The sequence below is a fragment of the Dasypus novemcinctus genome, chromosome 18 (genome assembly GCF_030445035.2).
Source record: "Dasypus novemcinctus isolate mDasNov1 chromosome 18, mDasNov1.1.hap2, whole genome shotgun sequence".
In the NCBI taxonomy this organism is placed as follows: domain Eukaryota; kingdom Metazoa; phylum Chordata; class Mammalia; order Cingulata; family Dasypodidae; genus Dasypus; species Dasypus novemcinctus.
Genome location: NC_080690.1, coordinates 37,680,342 through 37,704,398, shown reverse-complemented (window position 1 = coordinate 37,704,398; position 24,057 = coordinate 37,680,342). Strand labels below are relative to the sequence as shown.

The following is a 24,057-nucleotide window of genomic DNA, read 5'->3' as shown; positions in this document are numbered from 1 at the left end:
CACAGAATGATGTTTAATAAAGTGCCTCTGAAGGGAGAGGAGAGATCAGAGTACAGGGTAAGGTGGGGGTTAGGGGGTAGGGGTGGCAGGAAGAATGGTTGTGGTAGGCTTGAGAGAAACCCAGTCCTTCGCATCTTTTGATACTACCAGCGTATTTAAAGGAGAGGCTATGCCAAATTGGAGTGCATTGAGAGCTGTTGGATAAAAGAAAAGATCCCTGAACCCAGCCAGGAAAATTCCAGGATGGATCCCAGGCCAGTAGCCAGGGCCTGGCTGTCCCTCCCTGCCCCCTAGCGAAAGTTCAGCGAGTTCACGGCTCGGGTGCTGGGATTTGCGCTCGGGGCTCGGGGCCCTCGGCGTGGTGGAAAACCGCCCACGTGGGAAGTCCTACTTGCATTTCCGCCCCTACTCAGCTCCTACCGCCCAGCCGCGGGGCCCGCGCCGCTGCCCCCGCGCCCACTAGGTGGCGCTGCGTTCTAATGGGCGCCTCGCAGGCGCAGGCCGAAGCGGCGGCAGAGCCCGGCGCCTGCTCCAGCCTGAGTCCCAGGATTCCGGCGACTGGAGGGCAGAGCCGACAGCCAAGGTAGGATTCCCGAGCCCTGGGCGTTTCCTGCGCTCCTCTGAGGTTGGGGTGGGCGGCGTGGCGGCGGCCGAGCCCCGCTTGCGGTCTGTAGAGAGGTAACTGGAGCGGTCGGAGCAGCCACGCGTGTTGTTGCCTCAGGGACCCGGAGACCCGCTGTCTCCAAGCTGGGCCTAAGGGCAGAGCAGAACATCAAGGGAAGTGCGCACGCAAATATCCCCCGCTGGTGCATGTCTCCGGGGGAAGTGTGCCCAAATCTCCAAACAGCCAGTCCTAAAAGGAGAAAAGGAGTTTCAGGGTTGGAGCTGAGTGCTGATCAATCCAACGTGCCACTTCTCAAACTTGGCTGCGCAGTGGGATCACTTGGGGAACGTTAAAAAATGCTAGTGCCCGAGTCCCGCCCCTAGAGATGTAATTGGTCTGGGTTGGACCGTGGGCATCCAGATATTTTAAAGTTACGTAGAAGATTCCGTCTTGCAGCCAAGTTTTTGAGGACCCCTGATCTAAAGGGTTGGAAAAAAGCTGGGGAACTTGGTACAGCCTGAAATGCCGATTTCCTCCTCCCCACCCCCCCGTTTAAAATGTGTCTTTTAAGTAGGGAATACTCTACCTTTGAGCTGTCAAGCCCAAGATCACAAACCTTATTAGGGCTGGTTCTGAAACGGTTGAACTTGCAATTGGGTGGGAAACTGAAAGACCCGAATTCAAGAGAGAAAACTCCTGCAGACCTCACCCTGATCTCAGAGAAGTTCAGGACTCTGTGGGGAGCTGCCCCCATCTTTCACGTGAAAGAAGCTGAGCAGGTGGAGTCAGAGCCCTCCTAACTATTAGAAAATGACTCCTTATATTTATATAGCAGCAGAGTGCTGGCCAGAGTGGACTTGAGGTCCCCACAGCTACCCCTTCCTTATGTGTGACCCGTGACAACTCATTTAAACATCCTCAGCCTCGATTTCCTCTTCTGTGGAACTGGTATGATGGTATAAAACTCTTAGGGTTGCTGTGGAAATTTTTAACAACGGAAGCTAATGTTTATTAAGGGTTTACTCTTTGCCAGGCACATGGCAAGTGCTTTTTGTGCATGGCCACACCAATACCTCACCAGAACCTGGGAGTGTGAATTATCCCATTTGACAGATGAGGAAGCTGAGGCTCAGAGGCTACGGTACTTGCTCAGGGTTATAAAACTAACAAGTAGACTCTGTATTTGGAACCAGGCAGTCTGACACCAGAGCCCACGTGCAAAGTACAATACTCTGTGCTGTTCCCCTTGTCAATTGAGAGAATATAGAGAAAGCACTTAGCATGGGCGGGCACGTGCTGCATGCGCCATCAACACTAGCGATCACTCCTTTGAAAAAAGCACTTTTGGTATCGGCTCATTCGTTCATTCAAAAAATACTTATGATTGGGTGGAGGGTATGCTGGAGTTCTCTGTGCGGGTTTTGTATTATTTTGGCAACTTTTCTGTAAGTTTGAAATTATTTCAAAATAAAAAATTAAAATATTGATTACTGAGAGCCTACTTTGATGCCAGGCAGTTTTCCAGATGCCAGAGATAAAACGGTGAGACTGAAGCAATCCAGCCCTCAGGCAGCTCACACACTACAGAGTGAGAGTAATTGCAGGTGCAGTGGGAGAATTGAGCCCAGAGAAGACCAAGGAATAGGGAAGGTGCCTGCCTTGGACCAAGAGTCAGAAAGGCTGAGAAGCAGCCAGGCAGGGGATGCGTTGAAGAAGTGTTTTCAGGTGAAAAGAACAGTGTGTGCAAAGGCCTGGGGACAGCCAAGGGCGTGGCAAGGTCAGAGAGATGAAAGGGAGCCGATGTGTGGGGAGCAGAGGTGCGGTAAAGTGCTGGAGAGAAAGCCCTGGGCCACGTGGCACTGTGTTTTGTGGGCAGCTCTCATTTCATCTGATAAGCAGGATTGTTCGCCCTTTTGACAGGTAGGTTGATGTCCCTGGAAGTTAAATGACTTGCCCAAAGGCCACCCCCAGTCTTAATCCAGTGTTGTGCCTGCTCTTGGATAACTGAATCAGAGACAGCCCTGGGCTGGGGGATGCATTGGGTTTGCAGAGGAACCAAGTGGTGACAACAGCCATTAAGCCTGGGTGAAACTAGCCAGAACAGTGGGCAGAATGTGGGAAACAAAAAGTCTCATGGTCCTCTTAAAAATAAAAATATTCCTGGCATACAGATGTGACTGCCTTAGTGAGAGAGTGCTAGATATCTGCTGGCTTGGTTTTCTAGGGCTGCTGTGTTAAAAAAAAAAAAGACTATGTACTCAGTGGCTTAAAATAGCAGAAATGTATTGTCTCTCAGTTCTGGAGGCCAGAAGTCCAAAGTCAAGGTGTCAGCAGGGCCACGCTCCCCCAAAAGCTCCAAGGGGGAATCTGTTGCCTGCCTCCTCCTGGCTTCTGGTGTTTGCCGGCAGTCCTTGGGTTTCAAACTCTGCCTCCACTGTCATGTGCGTTCTCCCCTGTGTGTGTCTCTCTGCCCTTATTTCCTCTTCTTATAAGGACTCTGGTCATATTAGATTAGGGCCCTGTCATTCTGTTTTACTTAGTCTTAACTGATAACATCTTCAGAGACCCTATTTTCAAATTAAGTCACATTCACAAGACTGGGGATTACAACCTGAACATGTCTTTGGGGAAGGGGAGGGGGAGGGACACATTTCAACCCAACAGTTGCATAAGGCAGAAGGAGAAATGAGGGTGCTCACAAAGACGCTGAAGGCCCAAGACAAACTGCCCCCTGCATACTAGGTCCCACATGGGGCCTCCCGTCCACAGGGCAGCCAGGCCTCAACCTATCTCTTGTCTCTGTAGGATAATGATCTGACACAGAGGTCAGTGAACTTTTTCTGTAAAGGGACAGATAATAAATATCTTGGGCTTTGTGGACCCTATGGTCTTTGTCGTGGCTACAGAACTCTGCCATTTGAACTTTTTCCCCCCCTTATTTCTCCCCCCTCCCTCTCCATTGTCTGCTCTCTGTGTCCATTCGCTGTGTGTTCTTCTGTGTCTGTTTATTCTCATTAGGCGGCTCTGGGAACCCATCCTGGAACCTTCCAGAGTGGAAAAGAGGTGATTATTCTCTTGCTCTACCTCAGCTCCCTAGTGCTGCATTTCATATTGTCTCTCCTCTGTGTCTCTTTTTTGTTGCGTCATCTTGCTGTGTCAGCTCTCTGTGTGGGCGGCTCCACTCCTGGGCGGTCTGTCCTGCACAGGGCTGCACTCCATGCATGGGGGCCACTCCTTGCGCGAGGGGCACCCCTGTCTGGGGCGACACTTCTTGCACATGGCAGCACTCCACATGGGTCAGCTCGCCACATGGGCCAAGAGACCCTGGGTATCAAACCCTGGACCTCCTATACGGTAGATGGCAGCTCTATCCATTGAGCCATATCCACTTCCCTGCCATTGGAACTTGAAAGCAGCCATAGATGATATGATAAAAGAATGAGTGCAGATTTGTTCCAAAAAAACTTTATTTCTGGGCACAGATTTAACATACTTTTTATGTGTCACACAATATTCTTCTGTTGATTCTTTGCAACTGTTTAAAAATGGGAAATCAATTCTTAGCTCATAGCCATTCAAAATATAGGCAATGTGGCCTATGGACTGTAGTTTGCTGAGCCCTGATCTAGAATCTTTGCCTGACCCATGAATCTCCATTGAACAGTCTCAACCATTCCTTGAATGCCCCCATGTCTCACTTGGTGACTCATCTCATTGTCAGACGTTTAAACTGCCATAGTTGGGGTTTCCCCAACAGCAATCACAAGACTAGGAATTAGGAGCCAGGAATTTAGTGGGAGGTGACCCCAGGAAGCCCAGTGAGAGAATGAAGTGAGCAGGGAAGGGAGAAAAGTCTGGGAAGGTATCTTGATGAGTGGGTTACCACAAGGGCAACTGAGGCTCAGTCCCACCAGGAACCTTAGAAAGGCCGTGGAGAGCACATCTCAGAAGTGTCTCGCCAAGGGGCAAGGAAGCTGGAGTGTTTATCCCAAAAGCCTGGCCCTCATTGGTTGAGGGTTGTTTCGAGCCCATCACTCCCTGGCGCTTATGCCCTGTCCTGGGCCCTGCACACTGTGTGGCCGGAACACGAGTCCAAACAGAAAAAAGTGAGAAACCACCAGTGCATCTGGAAAGCATCCGCAGGTGACCTCCAGGTGGGGCTCCAGCAGTATCTGCTACCCGAAAAAAAAATCCAGACTCTGCTTTCTGAATAGGGCTCCTCATGCCACTGGGGCCCTGTAAGGGGATTTAACTGGTACAGAGACTTGGAGCTAAAGAACAGTGAAGTCTCAGCACAGGAAAGTTATTCCTTGTTTCAAACCATCTCTTTGATGGTGCCCTACTGACCTCACCAGCACCCTCCTGCTGCTCTCTGCCCAGATCAGGCACTCTTTTCCTTCTGACTACAGTCAACAAAAGAAGTCTCAGTGAAGAGCTAGAATGTTTTTGTAACAGTTGCTCCTCTCTCTTTTCATTTAAGAGAGCTGGCTTCAGATTCAGGGCAGTTATCAGGCAACAGTAGCTAGCTACAATTTAATACATTGTTTTGTTTTATGTTTTCACCTGTATGTGGCAAGTGTTACTCCTGGCTTTGCATTTACAGTATATTAAGTTTCCTGATGACTAAGTGAATATCAATAACGTTTCTATTTAAAGAAAAATATTAAATAAATAATGGTATAGGCAGCACAAGAATATAATAAAATATAACAATAATCTCTGCTTACTGAGTACTTACTGTGTGCTGAAGATTTTATATTTTGAACACTTTACATGTATAACTCAATCCTCACCACAATTATATGAGTTAAGTATTCTTTGGGGTAAGTACTATTATTAGCCCCCTTTTACCAGCCCAGGAAGCAGGCAGAGGGAAGTTAAGTAACTTGCCCAAAGTTACACAGCTGGTAAGAGACAGAACTGAAAGATGAACCCAGGTGGTCTGTCTCCATGTATTACATTGCTTCTCACAAATTTGGCAAAAGGGGAAAAAAAGTGACAGTGATACTCAAATAACTGAAGTTAGAGGAAAACGGTCTTAAAAGGTTCCTCTTTTTTATCGAGCTGTAAGCTGTAACCTGTCTTCCTGTATCTTCCACCCCTTGGTTGTGGTTCTTGACTCTGGAGCCCCAGAGAACAAATCTGTCCCTTTTTCATCACCACGGCCCTTCAGCTTTTTGAAGACAGGGAGCCAGTGAGCTCTCCTGAATCTTCCCTGCTCTGCCAGTTCCTTCTGCGAATTCTCTAGTAGGTGTTCTTGGTGTCTTCTCCCAAGCTCAGGGCTTCCTTCTTCATTATTCTTTTTCATTCAACAGAATTTATAGGTATTTTTGTTGCCATAGCACTTCTTTTTTCAGGCCTCCCTTCACTCATTCTGGGCTCAGGGTAGATGACTGTGGTTGGGGTGATTGACATGGCAAAGCACAGCTAGAAGATGATTTCTTTTTGTTTGTTTGTTTAAAGATTTCTTTTTTTTATTTATTTCTCTCCCCTTCCCCCCCTCTATTGTCTGCTCTCTGTGTCCATTCACTGTGTGTTCTTCTGTGTCTGCTTGCATTCTGGGTGGCACCAGGAATCTGTGTCTCTTTTTGGTGCGTCATCTTGCTGCGTCAGCTCTCCATGTGTCCAGTGCCACTCCTGGGCAGGCTGCGCTTTTTTTGCACGGGACGGCTCTCCTTGCGTGGCGCACTCCTTGCATATGGGTCCCCCCTACGTGGGGGACACCCCTGTGTGGCATGGCACTCCTTGTGCACACCAGCACTGTGCGTAGGCCAGTTCACCACGCGGGCCAGGAGTCCCTGAGTTCAAACCCTGGACCTCCTATATGGTAGGTGGACGCTCTATCAGTTGAGCCATATCCGCTTCCCTAGAAGATGATTTCAAAGAGAGAGGCTAGGTGGTGGTGAGAGTAGCGTACACTCTGAGTATGTTTAAGCCCATTGAACTGTATGCTGGGCAGTGGTTGAGATGGGAAAATTTATGTTGTCTATTTGTTTCCACAATTAAATTTTTTAAAAAAGACATTCTTAGGCATATGAAAAACCAAAATACAGCCTGTAAGCTTTATATCAGTGTTGAAGTTCTTGCATTTGATAGCTTATGTACTTAAGCACAGAGCTGTTACATAAGCAAATATCCTTGTTTTTAGGAAATGCCCATAGAAGTATTATGTGTTCAAGGAACACGATGTATATAACCTACTCTTCAGAAAATATGTAGACAGATAGATGGACTGGTAGATAAGTAGGTAGATAGGGTGATGGAATGATATGGCAAATGTGGCAAATGTTAAAATTGGTGGGTCTGGGTAGTGGGGGTGGGGGCCTGTGTTGGAATTCTCTGTATAGGTTTTTGTACTGTTAATTATTATTTTTAGGAGGTACCAGGGATTGAATCCAGGACCTCGTACATGGGAAGCTACATTCGTTTCCCAGGGTTTTGTATTATTTTTGCATTTGTCCTGTAAGTTTGAAATTATTTCAAAATAAAAAGTTTATGGAAAAATGAAAAAGGAGGCAAGTTGGTCACCCAAGGAGAACCTCTCCAGGTCAGCATGGTGGGTCTGGTGGGTCCTCAAACTTTGCAGGCTGCAAATGGAGTGTCTTAAGTGCACTTGGAGCTACTCAGGCTAAAAAGGACAGCCTAACCAAACTCACAGGGGACTGCTGAGGAAGCCAGACCACAAATGTCTTAAATCACCATGGGACAAGGAACTGAGAAGCAACCTGAAGCCTGGATGTCAGCTTGTCAGCATATTCTCTCCCCTGTAGGAAAGTTCACGTGCAATGCCAAGTTCTAATTAGAAGGTTGGTATTCATGGAATCAAAGTAAGGTGAGCAAGATGAATGGCTTTAATAGGCAGGACAGCCCAAGATATTTATAGCCTCTGAGGGATATAGGAGTCCAGCCAGCACCCGCGCTGCTGTTCGAATTCTCCATTCCAGTGTTTGTGGTAGACATGACTAATCAATTAGACCCTGGACCAACCTGAAGATCTTTGTTCAGAGAGCGTTCCAGGAAGCTCTGGCCAGACCCTTGAGCTGCCTGTAATGTTCAAGTTGTTTTTCAGTGCTCCCACTAATGTGGCCAACGTGGGAAATGAGAGACTCTCAAAGACTGGCTCTTTGGTGCTGTTTTTTTCTGGGCTCCGCACAAATCACCATGTCTCTCTACCTATTATGCCTTCAGCTTACGTTAATACAATTGGCCTTTTTTTTTTTTCATGGTCAGGTCTTGATTTGATTTTCGGGGCCTTGCTCTTCCTGCTTTGTCCAGAGACACATCCTGTTCCATCCTTAAGGACTTTTGCAGCTCAGTAATCACAGACGTTGTGTTTACCTTTCCCAATACACTCCCCCCACATTCTAGGGTGACTTACTCTATACCGGCCCTGTAACAACTTGAAAACAAGAAGCAGTTTGCTGGGGCTCCTGGGTTTTATTCCATTAGAGAAGTGGCGGCATCACAATTTAAAACTGTTATTGCTGTTATCGCTGGGCTGTGGCCACTGGGACCTGGTACAAGGCGTTCTAGAGAACGATGAGGCAGGAGAGGATGCCTAAAAAGCACTAAACCCAACAAAGCATGAGTTGTGCTTAACTAAAGAGTTAGGAGTCTTATTATTTTGCAGCAAGCAGACCTTTTGCTAGCCTTCAAATTTTTTACATTATGTTCATACCTCTCTTTGCATCCATCTAGCAAACCTTGACTTACCTAAAAGAAAACTAAAACACTTATGGAGAATCTGTGGCACCTGGGGCTGCTGAAGGAAGCCTCTTTGAGCCCCTCAAGAGGAAATGTGGCCCTTGCTTTCTGGGGCAGCCCAGTCTGACAAGGGAGACCCAGCTCTCATCCTAGAAAGGATGCCAGTCTGATGAGAGTGGCACAGTCCCTAATGTCAGGGAGTCTGATGGAGGAGAGACATGCAGTTTTTTGTAGTCCATGACTTCCCTCCCTACAGATATAGCTATACCCCTGTTTCTCTCTGTTCAGTTAGTCAGCTGGACAGAATGGGGACCCTTTTGGACCCTCTTCATTCACAGCTCCTTTACGCTTGCCTGATGCATATGAGAGGGTCAGTACATCTGAGGGCTGCAGCCCAGGAATATGTTTTATTATTTATTTATTTTTTAAAGATTTATTTATTTATTTAATTTCCCCCCCTCCCCTGGTTGTCTGTTCTTGGTGTCTATTTGCTGCGTCTTGTTTCTTTGTCCGCTTCTGTTGTCGTCAGCGGTACGGGAAGTGTGGGTGGCGCCATTCCTGGGCAGACTGCACTTTCTTTTCACGCTGGGCGGCTTTCTTCACGGGCGCACTCCTTGCGCGTGGGGCTCCCCCACGTGGGGGACACCCTTGCGTGGCAAGGCACTCCTTGCGCGCATCAGCACTGCGCATGGCCAGCTCCACACGGGTCAAGGAGGCCCGGGGTTTGAACCGCGGACCTCCCATATGGTAGACGGACGCCCTAACCACTGGGCCAAAGTCCGTTTCCCTGTTTTATTTTTTAAATAGACTTTATCTATTTTAGAACAGTTTTCAGTTTTCAGAGAATTTGAGCAGATAATACAGAGAGTTCCCATTCACCCCACAATTGGTTTCCCCTATTTCTAACACCTTACATGACTATGGTTCGTTTGTTAAATTAACAAATCAGTATCAACACAAAGTCCATAGTTTATTCAGATTGTCCTAGTTTCCCCCTAATGTCCTTTGTCTGGCCAAGAGCCCATCCACAACACCACATTATGTTTACTCGTCATGTCTCCTTAGGCTCCTCTTGGCGGTGACAGTTTCTCAGACTTTTCCTTATTTGAATAGTTTTGAGGTCAAGATGGGGATAAAATACCCCTCTACTGGAATTTGTCTGATGTTTTTCACATGATTAGACTGGGGTTATGGGTTTTGGGGAGGAAGACCACAGAGGTAAAGCAACATTATCATCACCTCATAGCAAGGGTAAGTACATCAATTCATCGACATGATTTATGACTGTTGGTGTTGACCTTGATCACCTGGCTGAAGGAGTGTCTGCCAGGCTTCTCCACTGTGATGGTAATCTTTTCTCCTTGTCCATGCCGCACTATTTGAAAGATCACTGTGCATAGCCCACTCATATGGAGCGGGGAGTTATGCTTCTTTAGGGTGGAGTATTGACATAATTTATTTGGAATCCTTTTGCACTGGAGATTTGTTGCTTCTCCCCCATTTATTAATTTTTCTTTTTATTTATGTCAGTATGGTCTCATGAATATTTTTTATTATACCATGGGTTATAACCCAATACTTCTTTGTTTTGTTGCACAAATTGTTCCAGCTTAGACCATTTGAAGCCAAATTTGTGTTTTCAAAGTAGCTCCTGAGGCATTTCTTATATGTATTTATGCTCGTTTCCTAGAGCTGCCTTAACAAAGTAACACAAACTAGGTGGGTTGAAATTTTATACTCGCACAGTTCTGGGGCCTAAAAGTCCAAATTCCAGGCGTTGGCAGGTCCCAGGGACTCCAGGGGACTCCTTCCTTGTCTCTTCAGCTTTTGGTGGCCCCAGGCATTCCTTGGCTGCGCAGCATCCCTCCAATCTCTGCCTCTGTCTTCACTGGCCTTCTTCTCCCTGTGTGTCTCTGTGTCTGTGTCTCTCCTCTTTGAATGAGGACATCAGTCATTTTGGATTGGGGGCCCACCCTGTGCCTCCATGACCTCATCTGAACTAATTGTATCAGGCAGCTACAGCCCTATTTCCACATAAGGCCACATTTTGAGGTTCTGGGGCTTTGGACTTCAACATAGCTTTTTGAGGGGCACAGTTGAACCCATAACTGAATTAAAATGCAAACCCATGAGGGCCTGGGCTCACACCCCAGCTCCACCAATTGCTGACTGTGTGTTGCCTTCAGCAAGTTGCTTCACCTCTCGAACCTCTATTTTCCCAAATGAAAAAAATGGAGCTAATATTATAAACTACCTTCTAAGGTTATTGAATAGGGTACATAGAGGAAAGTCCTCTATAAATAGAGGCTGTTATTTTTATTGTTAGTCTGCATTCAAGTTCCTTCTGACCCTGGTTCCAGGAAGTTACACATCAAGGTCAAAAAGGCCTTGATGGGACTTTCCTTCAAAGATGGCAGGCTGGCGAGGCAGATCTTCCCACGTGTGTCACCTCATCTCTTGGGCAATCCAGTGTTCTCCTGCTTCTGTCTCTCAATCACTACACTTCAGCCAAACAAATGACCTACCTGGACCTCCTCCAATTCACACGTGGGCGCAGCCTTATTCTCTCAAACATGCCTTTAACACCACTTCCTCTAGACAAGCCCAAGAGCCAAGCAGGAAGCCTTGGTCCTCCCCTGTCCTGCAGAGCGCCCTCTGGCCTTCCAGCCCTCATCACTTCAGACCCAGCACTGAAGTAAGGTACACCATCCTTGCTCTCAGCAGTCCTCGTCTTTGTTCACTTTTCTGTTCACCTGCGTGTACCTGATTCCTCATGGTCTTGTGTGGTCTTGTTTGTGCATGTGATAAATTTCAACAAAACTTAGGAAGTAGCAGAAAGGCCATATCCTGGGTGCTGACGGGGTCTAACTGGGCAGCCTGACTGGGCAGGACTTCTCAGAGGTTGGGAAGCAGACTCTAGGCCACTTCCACTTTTTGAGGCTACCGATATATTGAAAAATGAAGAAATGCAAACAGGCCACCAAAGGGGTAGTTGAGTCAAACTGCTCCATCCTGTCAGTGTCTCAGGGACAGTGTATATGGACATTTATGCAGAGTGAAAAACCTTTGAGTCCCTACACTAATGTGAGGTCCCCCTGCCCACCCACTCCCACTGTGATAGGGGAAAAGGGTCCAAGTGATTGCACTTACTGTCATAGGAGTGGGTATAGCATAATATACCCTGCTGAAGGACCCAGCAAAGGCCCGTGATCACCTGGTTATCTCCCCAGAACGTGATGCTGAGAACTCTTGGAGCCCCAGGATCATAGAGGTTGCCACCTGAAGCAGAAACAGCCACCCAGAGGTGCAGGTGAGAGAGAACAGCTAGCTTGCCCATGCCCACAGTCTCGCTAACCCCGTAGGGATTTTGTTGGCTGTGTTTTCTAGCCCACATCAGTTTCCATTTGAGGAGTTGTGCTGGGGTCAAAAGGTGAGGGAACCCAGAGAATGATGGCCAGTCCCTCTTGGGGCATTTCCCAGTTCCCCCTGGAGGGCTCTGAATGGCAGGCCTCTCTGCTTTTCTGTCATTCTTCTTGCCCTCAGGATAGCTGGTGAAACGTTGCTCATTTCCAGGCAATGGATTTATTTGCTTTTTGGTTTGTTTGTTTGTTTGTTTTTTTTGTTTGTTTTTGTTGTTGTTTTTGTATTTAGTCTATGGGGACACACCATATGCAGGACAGACACACACAGACCCACCCCGCCCCCCACTCTGTATCATTTATCATTCCACATGTCTGCAGAAGCCATGGGCAGCAGTGTCTGGAGATACAGCCTCTGTCTCCCTGTCTCTCTTTCCTCCTCCTCCTCCCTGGTGAAGCCTGTTGTCTTATCCCTCGGTATCCTTTGGTCACAGGGCTGGGTTCCCAGCACTTGTTCCACTCCAGCTGCTGCTCTCACAGACCCCAGCCAACTCCTATTTCCATGGCAACTGAAACTCATTTTTCCATCCCTGCATTTTCACTTTGGAAAGGAACCCCATAATAGTCTTTTAAAAGGAAAAAAAAAAAAAAAGAAGAAGAAGAAATTGAGCCACATCTGGCATAATTGGCTTGGGACTACATTGAACTCCCAGTTCCCCCAACTCTCCTGGTTCCCTAAAGATCCTCACCTGCTTCCCTCCTTCTGCGTCTACTCCTTAAACTCCCAAAGGGGCCCAGCTAGAAACAGGTCTAAGGAGAAGTCTGTGTGGGTCCTTCCTCACTTTAAATCAGTGCAAGATGACTTTGTGCTTTGCCAACCCAGAGAAGAAAAGGTTAGAGGCTCTGTTAGATTGTATCAGGTGATGCCAAGCTGCATCACCAAGGGTGTCTCTTTACCCTCCCCCTGGGTGGAGGAGTCAGAGGACACCTGAATATGTCATTGTGTCATCTCCAAAGATGAGGATCCCACCCTCCAGCTCTTGGGAAGCCTGACTCCTGGGTTGTTTGCGTAAGATTTGATGACTACACTCCAGTGTGTCGTTTGGCTGGCTTTACAAATACAGGAGCCTAGGAGTGTGATTTGGAGGGCCCTTGGAAAGCTCTCCCCTCTCACACCCCACCTTCCCCAAAAATCTTTCCTTACTGACCCAGCCCATCCCTGGAGCTCATATTCCAGAACCAGCTGTGCATTGCATCAGGCTCCCACACCATTTTCTATTAAAAATACAAAGTGCGTGGTTAAGCCACGGTCAGTGTGGGCTCTCTGACCTCTAGCACTGTACCTTGCACACAGTGAGTGCTCAATTGCTCAATTAATGTTTGCTGAACTGAATTAATATCAGCAAATGACTTTCTGATCTAACATCTAGTCAGAAACATTTGGGGAACTGAACTGTGGAGAGGCACATTTTGGCAAGAAACGTTTTTTTGTTTTTGTTTTTATTAACCAATTTTATGGATTATCCACTCCCCTGCAGCTTTCCCACACCTCCATCAACATGCATAACTGAGAGTTGCGTGCAAAGTGCAGGAATCAGTTCCTAACAGAGCACCTTCTTCTCATGGTTGCTCAAGAAAATGTGTGCTGGGAAAATAAGGAGTGTCACTAAACACCTCCAAGGGGAAGACACTGTTAATCTAAACACGGTCTTTCTTTCCATAACACGCTATCCCCACCCACCTCTGCTGCCCGGGCGAGTTGGGCCTTTTGAGTCACTCACGATGTGGTTTTTTTTTTACACAAAGCAGGGGAAGAACCCCCACGGTCTGCTCTGCTCTGGCTATGAAAAATACAAGCTGCGTTTGACTGAATGACAAAAAGAAATCTGTTGAGCCAGGAAGCGTAGTAAATACCGTGACTCTCTGCAAATGTGCACAGCCCAAACAGCTTTTTCCAGTCTGGAAAAATGAAGAGATTTGTCTGTGCAAAACCAGCCAAGTCTCCTCCCTCCTCCCTTTGCACCCCCTCGTCTCACCAGCACCACCACCTCCTGGCAAAGCCTCCCACCCAGTTCCAGACATTCAGTCATCAGCTGTCATCCTCTGTAACTTGTGTTGCCCCAGGAAATAACATTGCCCAGCCTCTGAGGATATACCCCAGGTTCTCCCAAGCGTCCTTTTAGGCATGTCTGTCTTGTTGGGTTTTACCAGTCATCTCTGATCTTGGCCAGGGTTGGCCTGCAGCAAAATGGTGCAACAGACAAAGTGGGTCTGGTACCTCCACTTCCTTTGCTCACTCCCTGCTGTCTCCTCCTTCCTCAATCTTTCCCTTTCTGCTTTTTATGATAACAACAACAACTTGTATTATTATTACTGTGGTCACTTTTACATAACGTAAAATTTGCCATTTTAACCATTTTTAAGTGGCATTAATTACTTCTAAAATAGTGTGCTGCCAACACCACCTTCCATTACTAAAACATTTCATCATCCAAAGTAGAAACTCTTTACCCATTGCAATAACTCTCCCTTCCCCCTACCCCAGCCCCTGGTAACCTCCAATCCATTTACAGTCTCTATGAATTTGCTTACTCTAGATACCCACATATTTAATAAATGGAATCATACACTATTTGTCCTTTTGCGTCTAGCCTTTTTCACATAGCATAATGTTTTCAGGGTTCATCCATGTATCAGAACGTTACTCCTTTTTATGACTGCATAATATTCCATTGTCTCTATCTACCATATCTGTTTAGTCATTCATCAGTTATGGACATTCAGGTTGTTTTCACCTGATAGCTATTGTGAAAATGTTGCTATGAACGCTGGTGTCCAAGTGTCTGTTTGAGTCCTGCTTTCAGTTTTTTGGGATATATACCTAAGAGTGGAAATGCTGGATCTCATAGTAATTCTGTGTTTAGGTTTTTGAGGAACTGCCAGACCATTTTCCAGAGTAGCTGCACCATTTACCTTCTCGCCCACAGTACACAAGAGTGCCAGTTTCTCTACATCCTCACCAAGACTTGCTGTTTTTTGTTGTTGTTTTGTTTTGACACAGATATTAATGGTGATTTTATTGGGTTACAGGAATACAGGTGCCGTTTTTTAAAAAATGCTTTATGTTGTTTCGTTGTTGTTGTAATAATAGCCTTCCTAGTGTATGAAGTGGTATCTCATTGTGGTTTTGATTTTTCATTTCCCTAATAGCTAATAATGCTGAGCATCTTTTCAGATGCTTATTGGCCTTTTGTATATCTTCTCTGGAGAGATGTCTATTCAAGTCCTTTGCCCACCTTTTAATTGGGTTGTTTGTCTTTTTGTTGTTGAGTTGTAGTAATTCTCCCCCTTTTACCCTTAAAAAAAACCTTTATCCCATCCTTAATTCGGTAAGGCAGTGTTTAGAGGGAAGACTTGAAAAGGTGAGATTTAAAAAGGCTTGTCGCTCAGTGAGTACAGGGTGTGAGGGCTGAATGAGGAAACTTCCCAACACTCTCAAAGCCAACCAGGTCTGGATAACCTTTGGTGGGTACAGCAAGTCTATAAAGGAGTAACAGTGCAGGGAAAATCTGGTTCTGCAACTTCACTTGAAGATATGTTTGCATAACAACTATGCTGTTTTTACTTTGATTGTAAGGTTTTAGGAGTGGTAGTGCTGATAAAGACTGGGGCAGTAAAGCTTCCACCCCAGCCACTGGAGACAACATATCAAATCTGCAATTCATTGTACCACTGAGTTTACTAGATAGGGCAATGGATTTAAATCCTGGCTCCCATGAGTAGGAAGTGTCTGTCTTTTTCACCACTATATCTATCCTCAGTGTCTAGCACAAGCCTACCAACAACAAGTCATCAATTAATGTTTGTTGAGTCAGTAAATCAACGAATGAATCAAAAACCTTGGATACTTCCTTTGAGCCTCAGTTTCCTCATCTATAAAAAATAATATAAATAATCTAATATTTACTGTGCCTAGCTCACTGGGTTATTGTGTTATGTGTGTGAAAGGAGGGACAAAATGCATGAGAGTGCTTGGTCCTCTGTAAAATGGAATTGAAAAATCAGTCCATTGTAGGCATTATGCTTTACCCTTAGTGTTTGTATTCCTTACTGGGAGGAGAAGCTATATTCCAGAGTATTCCCTAACCATTTAGTTCTCCATCCTATATTTGGAATACCCCAAGGACAGGAGAGCATTTTAAATGCTTTCAACTGAGCAGTTTAAATCTGGGCATAAAGATTTTTAAGGTTCTCAACCTTGACTTATGGCCACTGTCCCACTGTCCCCTACTTGGCCCCAGAGCTCCCCTGAAATCTTTCCCAGGATGGGCTTTGCTTAGTTCAAACAATTCATCTTCCTCTATTGCTAGGGGTTGTCAGATCTCTAGATCTTGGCCCATGCACCTTCCTCTGTCTAAAACACTCTTTGCTCCTCTTTACCTGTTTACCTGTCCTCCAGATCTGAGCTCACACCCCGCTTCTCCCAGGAATACTTCACCACTCCTCCTCTCTACCTTTCAAGGCTAAGCCTCCTCCTCCACGTCCTCTGTCATCCCCTTTCAGAGCCCTTACTCTACTGCAGTGTAGCGGTCCATTTGCTTGTCCACCACCCTTTTAAACTGTGGACTCCCCAAGGACTGGAGCTGTGTCTTTCTTATCCAATGATATAACCTCAGTGCACATCACAGTGCCAGATGCCAAGAAGGGACTCAATAAATATATATTGATTAAATGAATAGCAACAGTGTACCGAGGGTCTGGGAGAATGGGAGACTGGAGTCATAAAGGTCCTCTGAAGAGGGTGTTGTATTTACTGAAGTATAAGAAACAGTACTTCTCCTTCTACCAAAATGGCCTGCCTGCAAACTAAGCATGCAAGCGCATACACACATACACACCCAGACATACATGCACCCTGCTGCAGGCAATTGCTTGTGCAACACACATTCACTTGCCCTGAGATGTCTCCTCTTGTCATTTCCTCCCACTCACCTTTCTCATTCCCTGTGTATTGGAAATTGTAAGACTAAAGAATCTAACTGGCAGCAAAAAGGTAATGCTAGCAGAAGAACCTTTACCTTTCTGCATGATTTTTTCTGTAAACCTACAGCTGCTCTAAAAATAAATTGTGATTCCTTTGCCTAAAATCTTTCCTTATCTCTCTCTGTACTCCAGATTACCCTCTAATTACCTACCATTCCATTGTAAGGAAATTCTGCTTATCTTTATTATGAACAATCCAGAAAGACTCCTAAACTTTTACAAATAGCCAAGGGCATGGTTCCACCAGCTCCTTAGACTCCTGCCAAATGTGTCTTTAGGCAAATAGCCTTCTCTGTACCTCAGTTTCTCCTTTTACAGCCCCACAGAGATGAAGAACAGAAGTTGTCCTTGAAGTGTACAATGTTCTCTGGAAAAGAAGAGTTCCTTAAATATGCAGTTGGTGGGTCATAATTTTGTTGAGTATGAGAGCAAGAAAGCTGTCACTTGTTTCTTCTACAGGCAGCTGAATTTCAAATTGTTTTTAAGGTTTGCTCAAATGTGATCAGAAAGTGAAGTGACAGCTTGCTCCACCCAAAGGAGTTTTGAACTGGCCACATGACCTGGCCTTGAAGAAGAGAATTTATGAAGGGGAATTGGGGGCAGTGGGGGGAGGGGGCGTGCTTGTTGGTAAGGACCTAACTGGCAGAAGACATGGTGTAATAAAATCACAGAAGTTTGAAAGTGAGTGCTGGGACCGCAGGCAGCCCTACCTCTTTAGTGTGTTGTCAGGGTCATTGGCGGTGTGTGGTTTCATCCCACCACCTCCACACTGCAGACTGTACACGGTGTCAAATCTAGATGGTACGCTGTGGTACACTAGGTATACTAGGACCCATTTCATAGGTCAGGGTTGCAAACTTGGATTGTTAGACAGGTTTTGTTTGGCTCATAATGTTGGCCTTAAATCAGTTTCCAACATTGGAAAATACAGATCTCCATTTCTTTTGGATAAATGGAAGATTTGGAACACAAGACTCAGAGAGGACTTGCTGTATCCAGTCCCTACTACTCCCTGTTGCTCCTCCAGGCTGAGGCCAGCATCAGCTGCCTTTCATCATTTTACCCTTCCAGCTCATTTTTGTTGCCTACTTGGCCCTGAAGGCACCTGAGGGTTTGTCACACCTGCCTGGGTATGGCCCTTCTGTCCTTTGAGCCCTCTCCGTTGCATTAAATCACCTTTCCTCTCTGATGTGTATTCATCCAATATTTCAGTGTGACGGCTAGGCTCCTTCTGCTTTCAAGGGGGTAAGTTGCCATCATCCTGAAGAAATACAGGGCCATGGGCTGAGGAGCAGGCAGGGACCTGTTCTTCCCTTCCCAGGTAATACACTCCAACTTCAGCATTAACCTTCTGGGAATCATGCTTGTGACTTTTCTTTTTTCTTTCCCATTAGTGACTTTCAAACAGGAAATTTCAGCCAGATAAAAGAGAGCAGATGGCACAGTGTCAGGGCTCCTGCAAGATAGATGTTTTGGCAGAGTCAGGGCTTTCCTGAGATGTGTTCCTCCTACCTGGTAAGCCTTGGTCTCCAGGGTTCCTGAGGTATCTTTTCTTGAGGAAGGAATCAGGCCTTGCTTAACCTTGATAATTGAAATCTCTGTTCTCCTTGCCCTTCTTTCCTAAACAAGGAAATTGGAAGAGAGCTAAGAGACTTTTTCAGGCACTTTAGGAAAGAATGAGCAATGGAAAAAGGAAATTGAGAGCTTTGGGGGAGTTTATTGCAGAGGAGCATTTGAGTTTGAAATAGGAGCTGGGAATCCATATGTTTGGGAAGAAAGAAAGAACAGCCACATGCACAGAGCTTCAAGGGTACGTGCGGAAATCGTTATGCAAAAGGGGGGCAGGGAAGCCCACGTGGGTCTCCCTTTATCAGACCCAGATGTTCAGGCAACAGTTCTCAAGATGCCCATGAAAGGGCCCAGAGCCTGCTGGGCTAGTCTCAGTGTTTTCTTAACTACCAAGGAGCACGTGAAATCAGAGGCTGGGAGCTTTCCACTGTGCACTCAGTGACTCCCGGGGGGCCCTGCTGGGGTCTGTGCCATGCCAATTATACACAGGCTGGGCTGCCTCTGGGCAGGACTTGGAAGTGGACAGGGTTGGCTCCCCTGGGACTCCTTGTCTAGCTAGGGCTGCCCAACTTCCTTCTGCTGGCCCTGTCCCAGACAAACTTTGGGGTGCAGGAGTTGGAAAGCTCAGGTTCAAATCTCAGTTCCACCTTGCACATATCATTTAGCCTCTCTGAGCTTCAGTTTCACTATCTTTAAAATGGCAAAAATCATTTTTTAGGTGCATACAAGATATGTATAGAAGGGTTCTGCAAAGAATAACGTACAAAATACATGTTTATTATTTTTCATTATTGTACTTTTAAAAATTATTCTTTTGGAATTGGATAGAGGTGGTAGTTGCACAACATTGTGAATGTATTAAATGCCACGAAATTATTCACTTTATTTTTCTTACCTCCCTTCCCTCTTTCCCCTTCCCTGTCCCCCCCCCCCCCCATTCCTCCCATTGTCTGCTCTCTCTGTCCATTCGCTGTGTGTTCTTCTGTGTCTATTGTATTCTCATTAGGTAGCTCCGGGAACCCATCCTGGGACCTTCCAGAGTGGGGAGAGAGGCGACCATTCTCTTGCTCCACCTCAGCTCCCTAGTTCGCTGTGTCTCATATTGTTTCTTCTCTGTGTCTCTTTCATTGTGTCATCTTGCTGCGTCAGCTCTCCTTGTGGGCTGCACCACTCCTGAGTGGTCTGCCCTCCTGTGCAGGGCTGCACTCCTTGCACAGGGTCCACTCCATGCGGCGGCCACACTCCTTGGGCACGGCAGTACTCCATGTGGGCCAGCTTACCACACGAGCCAGGAGGCCCTGGGTATCGAACCCTGGACCTCCTATATGGTAGGCAGAAGCTCTATCCGTTGAGCCGTATCTGCTTCGCAAATCTTTCACTTTAAAATGGTTCATTCTTTTCACTTGAACAAATAAAAAAATATTATGGAAAATGTCAAATATATGCACCTATGCACCCATAATGCAGCTTCAGCTAATAATATTAGCAGCTCATGGTCAATCTTGTTTCATCTGTATCTCCACCCACTTTCCCCATCCAGTGTTATTTTGTAGTAAATCCTAGCTATTATACTGTTTTAGCCCATTATCAAACTTACATGCTGATTTGCTAACCCCACCAATTGAAACTTACCCAGTCCTAGGATGTCCCTTTATGTACCTTTCTCCCCATCACATACCTGGTGCCCTAAACCTATCTCTTAAATCTGTTTTTCCTACAAAACTGTTATGACTGACCGCAGCTCAGGCTGTAAGCCCTGAAGAGACCTGAGATGTATATGCATTTTAACAAATCCTACTGTTTTCCAAGAAAAGAATAGAGCTCTATTGGGTGGACACTGAAGGAAGGAGATGCAGTGAGCTATTTTAAGCCCTCCAGGCCCTTGGCATCAGACACAAGCCCTACAGGAGTTAACTAAAGTTCTCCTCTTGCTCCTCTTGGTGCTTTTTTCCAGGGAAAGGGCACATGTGGCAGAGAACACCAGTGATCTATGTCCTCCCTTGGCCACCCACTGCAGGAGCCTCAGAGCTCTCCTCTCCCAGCAGACACTCTTCTCCTGAATGAAATATGGGGCTGGGCTTCTCTCAGATCTATTTTCAAGTCCTTGTGCAGTAGAAAGCAGGCAGGTTTCAGACACTCAAAGACCTGGTTCAAATCCTGCCTCTGCTACTTACATCAAATAGCCTCTCTATGCCTCAATTTCCCTTTCTCATCTGTAAAGAGGGAGTCACAATACTTACCTCACAGTTGTGAGAAGGATTAATAAATTAATGCCATCTCCATTAGGATTTTTTGTAACAGGTGACAGAAAATCCAACCCAAGATGCCTTTGAGCAAAAAAAGAGAATTTGGGGACTCTTCGTAAGCTAGAAAGTCCAGGGATTCAGGATTCAAATGTTAAAAACAGGTTGTTTCTCTCTCCTTCTTGGCTCCATCTTTTGTTTTAAGTTTAGTCTTGGATAAATGTGATAACAAGATGGCAGTATCTGTTTCAGTCCCTTTGGCCTTTTTGGTTTCAGATCCGGAAAGGATTTCTTTCCCCAGAGTCCTAGCAAACTACTCATGGACTCTGACTGGATCACGTAAGCATCCCTGAAGCAATCACTGTGGCCAAGGAGAATGAGATGTACTTATTGACTTAGGCTGGGGTTTCTGTCTCTACATGGAATGAGGGGGTGGGGAGAGGGCTGGTTTCTTAGATGGAATTTGCAGGAGAGGTGGGCATGTCTACTAAAATGAAGGTGAATGGATATTGGAGGCAAACAAAGATGCTGCAATGAATGCATAATAAGGCATCGGGTACATTACTATTGTTCATAAAATGTTAGTTCCTGGGAAGCAGACGTGACTCAGCTGATAGAGTGTCCGTCCCATATGGAGGGTCCAGGGTTCAAATCCAGGGCCTTCTGACCTGTGTGGTGAGCTGGCCCACGTGCAGTGCTGCCGCACGCAATAAGTGCCATGCCACGTAGGGGCGCCCCCACGCAGGGGAGCCCTACGTGCAAGGAGTGTGCCCCGTAAGGAGACCCACCCCACGTGAAAAAGCGCAGCCCACCCAGAAGTGGTGCTGCACACATGGAGAGCTGACGCAGCAAGATGACGCAACAAAAAAGAGACGCGATTTCCTGGTACCACCTGATAATGCAAGCAGACTCAGAAGAACCCACAGCTAATGGACACAGAGAGGAGACAATGGGTGGGGGGGGGGGGCGGGGAAAGGGGAGAGAAATAAGTGAAATAAATCTTAAAAAAGAAAAAAGCAAATACAGGGAGTGGATGTGGCTCAAGTGGTTGAGTGCCTGCCTCCCACTCGGGAGGTCCCGGATTCGCTTCCCAGTGTGTGTGTGTGTGTGTGGGGGGGGGAATATTAGTTCCTTTCTCCTATCTCCTAGAGTATTTTTTTTAAAGATTTATTTATTTACTTTATTCTCTGCCCCCCCCCACACACACACTCAATGGTTCTCTCATCTGTCTGCTTATTGTTTGCTTACCTTCTCCGGGAGGCACCAGGAACCGAACGTGGGACCTCCCATATGGGAGGTGGGTACCCAACTTATTGAGCCACATCTGCTTCCCTCATAGAGCATTTTTAATTGCTTTTCAAATAAGTTCCACCTATTTGATCCCCTTTGAGCTTCCTAACAGTCCTAGGAGAGAGGGACAGGACTAAAGGTATTATTTCCCCATTTTACAAATGAGGAAATCAAAGCACAGACAAGTAAAGATTGCCCACAGTCACAGAGCAAGACAGTGTGGACTTTGCCCAGGAGTTACTTGGAAACAACTGGCTCCGAATTCCCTGAGAGATCCCTTGGGGCTAGGAACTGGGATATACAGGTTATACGTTTATCAGGGCCCTACATAGAGTTTGAATCAGCCATCAGCGTTAGTTCCTGAGTAAGCAATCTGGACTGGTAGGAGTGTGGGTGGGTCAAGGACCTATTGTTGATGCTCTCACAGGTGGCAAGGGGAAGAACAGGTATGCAGGCCAAGATACTGCAACCCTGAGAACACCCTCTTGTGACTCATTCTCTTTACACCCAGCAGCTGGGGACAGCTTGTCCCAGATGGTGGTGGGGGGGGGGGTGGCAGTGCTTTTTGCAGGGCTGACTTATCCCGGAGAGAAGTGGTCCCAGAGCCAAGACCTTCCTTTGCCAGGAGATGGAAGGAGTTTGGCCAGAGCACCTCAGCAACCTCCTAAGTGCTGGTGGCATCTCCAAAGAGTCTTCCCAAAAAACGGTGTCCCTCTTCCACATCCAGGTTCTGAACAAATTGAAGAATGGCAGGGAGGCAAAATACCACCTTAATGACTACGAGAGCTAGCATGGAGGAGGAAGCTTAGTGTGAGAACAACATTGGCTTCCCAAATGAGCCTGGGAGAAGTGGGGATAGCCTCCAGATAGTCTTTCCAAATTTTCCAATCAAGTAAGTCAATCCATCACCACGGGGCAGTGAGAGTAAGGACAAAAAGTGTGTTTAGGGAAAACCCCTGCCCATGGAAACCAGAAACAGGGAAAACTTATGACCTTAGCAATTTAGTAGCCTCTCTGTGCATCGGGGTTTTATTGTTGTTGTTGTTTAATGGGGATAATAAGAGTGGCTCAAGGGAAACGGACTTTGGCCCAGTGGTTAGGGCATCCGTCTACCACATGGGAGGTCCGCGGTTCAAACCCCGGGCCTCCTTGACCCGTGTGGAGCTGGCCCACGTGCAGTGCTGATGCGCGCAAGGAGTGCCCTGCCACGCAGGGTGCCCCCCACGTAGGGGAGCCCCATGCGCAAGGAGTGCGCCCGTAAGGAGAGCTGCCCAGCACGAAAGGAAGTGCAGCCTGCCCAGGAATGGCGCCGCACACACGGAGAGCTGAGCAGCAAGATGGCGCAACAAAAAGAAACACAGATTCCCGTGCCGCTGATAAGATAGAAGCGGTCACAGAGGAACACACAGCCAATGGACATAGAGAGCAGACAACTGGGGTGATGGGGGGGTGGGAAGGGGAGACAAATAAAATAAAAGTAGATTAAGAAAGGCTAATTTCAGGGAAACGGACTTTGGCCCAGTGGTTAGGGCGTCCGTCTACCATATGGGAGGTCCGCGGTTCAAACCCCGGCCTCCTTGACCCGTGTGGAGCTGGCCATGCGCAGTGCTGATGCGCACAAGGAGTGCCGTGCCACGCAAGGGTGTCCCCCGCGTGGGGGAGCCCCACGCGCAAGGAGTGCGCCCCTGAGGAAAGCCGCCCAGCGCGAAAGAAAGTGCAGCCTGCCCAGGAATGGCGCCGCCCACACTTCCCGTGCCGCTGAGGACAACAGAAGCGGACAAAGAAACAAGACGCAGCAAATAGACACCAAGAACAGACAACCAGGGGAGGGGGGGGGGATTAAATAAATAAATAAATCTTTAAAAAAAAAAAAAAAAAAGAGTGGCTCAGGAAGCGAACTTGGCTCAACTGATAGAGCATCCACCTACCACTTGGGAGGTCCAGGGTTCAAACCCAGGGCCTCCTGACCCATGTGGTGAGCTGGCTCACATGCCATGCCAGGCAGGGGTGTCCCCACATAGGGGAGCCCCACATGCAAGGAGTATGGCCCATAAGGAGAGCTGCCCCGTGCAAAAAAAGTGCAACCCGCCCAGGAGTGATGCCACACACACCAAGAGCTGACGCAGCAAGGTGACACAACAAAAAAAGAGACACAGATCCCCAGTGCTGCCTGATGAGAATACAGGCAGACGCAGAAGAACATACAGTGAATGGGCACAGAGAGCAGACAACGGGAGGGGGGCAG

General features: G+C 46.9%; 1 protein-coding gene across 4 annotated transcripts in view; it reads left to right on the top strand.

Moving 5' to 3' along the window:
- The first annotated feature begins 480 nt into the window (after positions 1–480).
- Positions 481–24,057, top strand: part of CHD9 (chromodomain helicase DNA binding protein 9) — a 330,078-nt gene continuing 306,501 nt past the window's right edge. Inside the window, exon 1 of one of the 4 annotated variants that reach the window (XM_058280018.2) lies at positions 481–583. The gene's annotated coding sequence lies outside the window, so the exon portion shown is untranslated. The remainder of the gene's footprint in view (positions 584–24,057) is intronic. The other 3 variants (XM_058280021.2, XM_012523904.3, XM_058280026.1) reach the window with 3 other exon arrangements.